The sequence below is a fragment of the Mesoplodon densirostris genome, chromosome X (genome assembly GCF_025265405.1).
Source record: "Mesoplodon densirostris isolate mMesDen1 chromosome X, mMesDen1 primary haplotype, whole genome shotgun sequence".
Classification (NCBI taxonomy): domain Eukaryota; kingdom Metazoa; phylum Chordata; class Mammalia; order Artiodactyla; family Ziphiidae; genus Mesoplodon; species Mesoplodon densirostris.
The window spans coordinates 77688720-77697091 of NC_082681.1; the positions used below are offsets into that span (position 1 = coordinate 77688720).

The 8372-nt window shown below is 40.6% G+C and overlaps 1 pseudogene; it reads left to right on the top strand.

Annotated features, from left to right (window-relative positions):
* The first annotated feature begins 2937 nt into the window (after positions 1-2937).
* LOC132482178 (E3 ubiquitin-protein ligase RNF114-like) lies at positions 2938-4447 on the top strand (annotated as a pseudogene).
* The last annotated feature ends 3925 nt before the right edge of the window (positions 4448-8372 follow it).

Genomic DNA, 8372 nt, shown 5'->3' on the forward strand with positions numbered 1-8372 from the left:
GAATCACATAAAATGCACAACTGAAACCACAAAAGGCTGGAAAAGAGTAGAAGCTAAAAATAGAAACAAGGAACAAGGGCAGCAAATAGAAAACAGTAACAAATATATTAGCTATTTCTCCAGCTATATCAATAATAACTTTAACATCACTAATTAAAAGATAGAGATTGTCAGAATGGATGAAAAACAGGACTCAAATATATGTGAGGCAAAAACTGACAGAATAGCAAGGGAAAATAGATGAATCCACCATTATGGTTAGGGACTTCAACATCCCTCTATTAGAAAAGGACAGATCCAGCAGCCAGAAAATAAGTAAGGATATAGTTGAACTCAACAGCACCATCAATCAACTGGATAAAATTGAAATCTATAGACTACAGATTACTTCACCCAATTACAGCAGATTACACAGCCTTCTCAAGTTCACATGGAACATTTGCCAAGATAGACTGCACTCTGGGCCATAAAACACATGTTAAGTTTAAAAGAGTAAAAAACATATAATGTGTGCTCTCAGACCACAGTGAAACTATTATAGAAATCAATAACAAAAAGATTGATGGAAAATCCCAAAATACGTGGAGATTAAACAACACACTTCTAAATAACACAAAGGTCAAAGAAGAAATCTCAAGACAAATTTTAAAATATCTGGAGTTAAATGAAAATGAATACACAACATATCAAATGTGTGGAATGCAGCAAAAGCAGTGCTTAGAGGGAAATTGATAGCATTGAATGCCTATATTAGAAGAGAGATCTAAAATCAATAATCTAAGCTTCCACCTTAGGAAACTAGAAAAAGAAGAGGAAATTAAATCCAAAGCAGAAGAAAATAAATAATAAAAAAATTAGAGCAGAAATCAATGAAACTGAAAATGAGAAATCAATGGAGAAAATTAGCAAAACCAAAAGTGGCTCTTTGAAAAGATCAGTAAAATCGATAAGCCTCTAGCCAAGCTAACTAAGAAAAAAAAAGAATGAAGACACAAATTACTAATATCAGAAAGGAAAGGTGACATAACTACAGATCTCATGGGCATCAAAAAGATAATAAATGAATGCCATTGACTACTCTGTGCCCACAAATTTGATAACCTAGATGAAACAGACCAATTTATTGAAAGACACAGTCTGCCAAAACTCACACAAGAAGAAATAGATAATCTGAATAGGCCTATACCTATTAAAGAAATTGAATCAATAATTAATGGCCTTCCAAAACAGAAAGCATCAGGCCTAGATGGATTCACTGGTGAGTTCTATCAAACATTTAAGGAAAAAATTATACCAATTCTCTACAATCTCTTCCAGAAGATAGAAGGAGAGGAAATACTTCTTAACTCATTCTATGAAGCCAGCACTACCCTAATACCAAAACCAGACAAAGATATTATAAAAAAAGAAAGCTACAGACCAATAGCTCTCATGAACATAGATGTAAAAATTCTCAACAAAATATTAGCTAATTGAATACAACAAAAAATACAATAAAAAGAATTATATATTACAACCAACTGGATTTATCTCAGTTATGCAAGGCTGGTACAATATTTAAAAATCAATTAATGTAATCCATCACATGAATAGGTCAAAGAAAAACTATATGATCATGTCAACAGATGCAGAAAAGCATTTGACAAAATCCCTCACCCATTCATGATAAACACTCTCATCAAATTAGGTATACCGGGGAACATCCTCAGCATGATAAAGAACACCTACAAAAAGCTAACATCATACTTAATGGTGAGAAATTCAAAGTTTTCACAATAAGATCAGGAACAAGGCAAGGATGAACCCTCTCACCAATACTTTTCAACACCATACTAGAAGTTTTAGTTAATGCAATAAGACAAGAAAAGGAAATAAAAGGTATACAGATTGGGTGGGAAATAAATTAAATAATATAAATTAATTAAAATAATATTTAAATCTCTCCTTGTACACAAATGGACATGATTTTGTCTATGTAGAAAATCTGAAAGACTCAACAACAACAACACCAAAACCCTCCTGGAATTAATAAACAATTATAGCAAGGTTGCAGAATACAAGCTTAACATACAAAGGTCAATTGCTGTCCTATATAGTAAACAATGAGCAAGTGAAATTTGAAATTAAAAACACAATACCTTTTACATTAACACCCCTCAAAATGAAATAATTAGGTATAAATCTAACAACAGATGTACAATATCTTTATGAGGAAAAACTACAAAACTCTGATGAATGAAATAAAATAACTAAATAAATGGAGAGATATTCCATGTTCATAGAGAGGAAGGCTCAATATGTCAAGGTGTTAGTTCTTCCCAATTTGATGTATAGATTCAATGCAATCCCAATCAAAATCCTAGCAGGTTAATTTGCAGATATCAACAAACTGATTCTTAGTTTATACAGAGAGGCAAAAGATTCAGAATAGCCAATACAACATTGAAGGGAAAGAACAAAGTTGAAGGATTGACATTACCCTATTCGAAGACTAACTATAAAGCTATAGTAATCAAGACAGTGGTATTGGTGAGAGAACAGACAAATAGATCAATGGAACAGATTAGAGAGCCCAGAAATAGACCCACATAAATATAGTTAACTGATCTTTGGCAAAGGAGCAAAGGCAGTAAAATGGAGCAAAGACAGTCTTTTCGACAAATGGTGCTGGAACAACTGGACATTCACATGCATAAAAATGAATCTAGATACAGACCTTACACCTTCATAAAAATTAACTCAAAATGGATCATAGACCTAAATGTAAAACACAAAATTATCAAACTGCTAGCAAGTAACATAGGAGAAAATCTAGATGACCTTGGGTATGGCAATGATGTATAGATAAAACACCAAAGGCACAGTTCATAAAAGAAATCATTGACAAGCTGGATTTCATTAAAATTAAAAATTTCTGCTCTGCAAAAGACAATGTAGATGGCGGCGCAACTGCAGGAGCATGATGGTGGTTCGCAGCTGGCAGGGCCTGCGGCGGAGGCCGACCCCCGGGCCGTTTCACGTGTCCCGTGTGCCTAGAGGTGTATGAGAAGCCGGTGCAGGTGCCCTGTGGACACGTTTCTTCCTATCCAAGATCCATGCGCATGTGGCTACCTGTTCCAAATACCAGAATTACATCATGGAAGGTGTGAAGGCCACCACCAAGGATGTGTCCCTTCAGCCAAGAAATGTCCCAAACCGTTACACTTTTCCTTGTCCTTACTGTCCCGAGAAGAATTTTGATCAAGAAGGACTTGTAGAACACTGCAAGTTGTTCCATAGCACGGACACTAAATCTGTGGTTTGTCCGATATGTGCCTCGATGCCCTGGGGAGACCCTAATACCGCAGCGCCAACTTCATAGAGCACATCCAGCGCCGGCACCAGTTTTCTTACGACACTTTGGTGGATTACGACGTGGATGAGGAGGACATGATGAACCAGGTGCTGCAGCGCTCCATCATCGACCAGTGAGCAGGCTCTGCTGGGGCTCGTGTTCCAGAGCTTCCATTACGTGTTCAGCGGGAAACGTGTGACTCCTCCACCTAAATGTACAATAGACCTGGAAGTGAGCCATGGTATTAAGACAGGGTCACTTCCGACGGGGAACAGGTCCCCAGATCAGAGCCCTCCTTCCTTTGGGCTCTTCCCCTACTGTTTACCCTGCTTGTCACATGTCTGGTCTTGCTCCTCAGCCACGTCCTGCAGCTTCTGCCTCCTTTTTGGGAAGGGAACCCAGCTTCTCCACCTGTCCTTGTTTCACATTTGAGCCTCGTGTTCGATGTTGACCTCTCAGGTCCTCTGAGCCAGCCAGGACCTTTTCTGGGTCATGAATAGCACAGATGAGACAAGCGTCTCCTCTCCTTGTCCCTGGGGTGTGTGAGCTCTGGCAATAATGCATCTGATCAGTGATGGAGCTCCTTCTGTGCTGTGCAAGTTCCTGTTAGTTGGTCCTTGGCAGCAGCTGCCAGAAGCTGGAGTTACCTCATGGGAAACATTTCACACGTCCTGTTGGCGTGAGTGTTCTGGACTTAACATGGTCTGGTGCTGGAAGTTTTGCTTAGTGATATTTTCCTACCATTCCTGCACACCCTTAGGATTAACTGGTTCAATCTTAAATGCCTGCATGGTGCCTTTTTAGGATAAAGGTGTAACTGCATATTTTTAGTGAAAGTAAGTGTTTCTGGCTTAGGAAAGTTAAACTCCATTTATCCATAAGTGGGGAGGAGGGTCAGCTAAGTGAGGTTGGAGGGCCATAGCTTTTTGGTTCTGATTTTCAAACTAATGAAGTATTTTCCGGTGACTTGGTTATGTTTGCTTCTCTGTTGGGGAGCCTGCTTATGTTCCTGTCCTTGAAGCACAAAAAGGAGTCCTCAGATGAATAAGAAGTTTGGGGGCTCCAGTGGATACTAGTTCTTTTATTTGGTAATTTAGATTAAACTGCGTGTTGCTTTTCAAAAAAAAAAAAGACAATGTAAATAGAATGAGGAGACAAGCCATTGACTGGGAGAAAATAGTTGCAAAAAGACTGCTATCCAAAATATACAAAGAATTCTTAAAACTTAACAAGAAAACAAACAAATTGATTAAAAAATGGGTCAAAGACCTTAAGAGATACCTCACCAAAAAAGATATACAGATGGCAAATAAGCATATGAACAGATGCTCCACCTCATATGTCATAAGGGAAATGCAAGTTAAAACAACAAGATACCACTACACACCCATGAGAATGGTCAAAATCCAGAACACGGACAACACCAAATGTTGATGAGGACATGGAGCAACAGGAACTCTCATTCACTGATGGTGGAAATGCAACATCATACAATCACCTTTGAAAGACAGTTTGGTGGTTTCTTACAAAATTAAACATGCTCTTACCATACAACCCAACAATCACGCTTCTTGGTATTTACCCAAAGAGGTCAAAAACTTATGTTCACACACAAACCTGCATATGGATGTTTAGAGTGGCTTTATTCATAACTGCCAAAACTTGGAAACAACCAAGATGTCCTTCAACAGGTGAATGGATAAGTACACTGAGGTACAACTGGACAAGGAAATATTCAGCACTACAAAGAAATGAACTACTAAGCCTTAAAAATACATGAAGGAACCTTAAATGCATATTACAAAGTGAAAGAAGCCAATCTGAAAAGGCTACATATTGTATAATTCCAACTATATGACATTCTGGAGAAGGCAAAACTATGGAGACAGTAAAAAGATCAGTGGTCGCCAAGGGGTTAGGGTACGGGGTTAGAGAGAGGATGAATAGGTAGAGAACAGGATTTTTAGGGCAGTGAAAATACTCTGTATGATGCTAGAGTGATGGATTCATGTCACTATACATTTGGCCAAACCCATAGAATATACAGCAAGAGTGAATCCTAATGTAAACTATGGATTGGGTGATTATGATGTGTCAATATAGGTTCATCAATTGTAACAAATGTATAACTCTGGTGGGGGCTGTTGATAATGGGGGAGGCTATGCATGTGTGGGTGCAGAGGGTATATGGGAAACCTCTGTATCTTACTCTCAATTTTGCCATGACCTTAAAACTGTTCTAGGGCTTCCCTGGTGGCGCAGTGGTTGAGAGTCCGCCTGCCGATGCAGGGGACACGAGTTTGTGCCCCGGTCCGGGAGGATCCCACATGCCGCGGAGCGGCTGGGCCCGTGAGCCATGGCCGCTGGGCCTGCACGTCCGGAGCCTGTGCTCCGCAACGGGAGGGGCCACAACAGTGAGAGGCCCGCGTAGCGCAAAAAAACAAACAAACAAAAAAAACAACTGTTCTAAAAATAAAGTCTACTAAAAAAAATTTAAAGTCGCCAGACATGGTCTTCAGGGTATACAGCAAATGAAAAATATTTATTCAAGAAAATCTGCTAAATTTCTATAAGAAGAGTGAGACCCTGAGGTACTTGAAACAAGATTCACTCACTCCTCCCTCCCAGCGCATCAAGATAGAAACTCCACTCCATAGTGTTGCAGCCAGGAACACAGGGCTCCCTCTTCCTCAGCTCCTGGTTGAAGGGCTATCTTCCTGGGAAGAACAAGACATCCACATTTCTTAATTATGAGCCCAGCTACCTGTTGGTGAGGCTAATTTCCAGGTCAGTGAGTCTGAGAGGTGGGGCCTCCCTTCTTCCACTTACGGGATAGAGGCTCTAAGTAGGGTGCAGCACCACTGAGAATACTAGGGCCATGATCATTCTTTGACCTGGCTTGTGGGGCAGGGTTACCACGTCAAGAGAGGTGAGCCAAGGAGATCTGGAACGCTGCCTTTCCCTCCACTGAGCACTCGGCTCTAAAGTGGGGGTGTCATTCAGAAGTGTGCCATTGTCTCTGACTGCAGCACTAGTGCTGTGGCTCGGAGACTGCCCTGGGGGAGAATCAGGCCACAGAACAAAGACCTCTGAATCTCTCCCCAAAGGAATGAACTTTATTTGCAACAGAGTGTGGAGAAGTTCAAGACTAAGTGCACTCTCAAAAAGAGTGGAGGTTGTGGTAAAGGGCAATTGTTAGGAGAATGATAGATTCATTAGAGATATAGGCTAAGCCTAGCTAGCTAGACAGGCTAGCTTACTAGAGAGAAACGAGGAAAAAAGCAGCTGGGAAAAGCCCACCTGGATCATAACAAATCACAAACTGTGATCTAGGAAACTATCCCTTCAAAGGAGCCCAGATTTGATTGGATCAATTTGTGGAACAATTTATGCCATACAGGATTGTTGAAAACAACAGAACAATCAGCTGACAATTAGTGGAACTTAACAGCTGGGAGTGGTCAGTAGAAGAGACAAAGAGAGCCCTGCCAAAACCCAGAATGTCTGTGGGCATCCTAGGGCTATGCCCTCTGGGGAAAATCATAGGCTTCATACTAGGAGTATAGGGGCAGTAGCCTTCACTAAAATAACCCAGTCAGTGACTAAACAATTAAACAAGCAAATATCTTAAATAAGCTCTGGGGCGGGGGTGGGGAGACCAGTACCCAGAATTGCTACAACATGCTATCTAAAATATCCAGTTTACAGCAAATAGTATGAGACATGTAAGGAAACAGGAAAGAATGATCCACACATGAGAAAAAAAATCAAGCAACAGAAACTACCTGTGACAATAAGCAGATGTCAGATTTAATAGGCAAAGACTTCAAAGGAGCCATTATATAGATGTTCAAAGAAAACAAAATTATGAATGAAGAAGTAAAAAAAATCTGACAACAATGTCATATTAATAAAGAGTATCTGTAAAGAGAGAGAAATTATTGAAAATAACCAAATGGAAATTTTGGAGTTGAAAAGTACAATAACTCAAATAAAAAATAAAAGAGAGAGAGATCTAGTTTGCTATATCAAAGTACTGAAACCAAGCAGGACCCTGTGGGGCTTCTGGGCACAGAATCCTTTCTGTCCCCCATTTCTTGTTTGTAGGGAACAGCCTCCAGCCTCCATGACCTTTCCTGAGTTCCAAAGGGCAGATTCGAACAGTTGCTAATCAAGGGAGGAACAGCCAAGAAACCACCTCTGGCAGGGAACCAGAGAAGCTCATCAAGAAGATCACCAGAGACCAGATTAGAGGACTGCAGGCCCTGCACACACCCTAATCTTGTCAGCAACCCCACTCTTGAACTATTACTATAAAACTCATCAAATCCTCTTGGGATGGGACATATAGTACTTTGGGGCAGAAGCCCACTGTGTCCTTCTTTGCCTGGCAAAGCAATAAAACTATTCTTTTCTACTTCACCCAAAACTCTGTCTCTGAGATTCTATTCAGCACTGGTGAACAGAGGCTGAGCTTTTGGCATCAGTACCATAAACTGGATGGCTTAAAAAAAACACAAATTTATTGTCTCACATTTCTGTAGGCTGGAAGTCTGAAATCAAGGTATTCGCAGGGCCATGCTCCCCCTGAAGCCTCCAGACTTCCTTGCCTTTTCCAGTTTCTGGTAGTTCTAGGCATTCCTTGGCATGTGGCAGCATTACTCCAATCTCTGCCTCCATTTTCTCATGGCTGTGTTCCCTCTTTGTATCTGTGTCCAAATTTCTCTCTTCTTATAAGGATACTGATGCTGAAAGCTCAGCCTCTGTGCACCGGTGCTGAATCGAATCTTGGAGACAGAGTTTTGGGTGAAGTAGAAAAGAATAGCTTTATTGCTGTCAGACAAAGGGGGACACAGAGGGCTCCTGCCCCCCAAAACTATATGGCCCAACCTGGGAGGCTTTGATGAGGAGTTTTATAGCAGTGGTTCCAGGTGGGGTTGCTGATAAGGATTAGAGTGTGTGCAGGGCCTTTAATCTGGCCTCAGGTGGTCTCTTGATTAGCTTCTTGAGGTTATCTTCTGTGATCTCTCCGAATGAA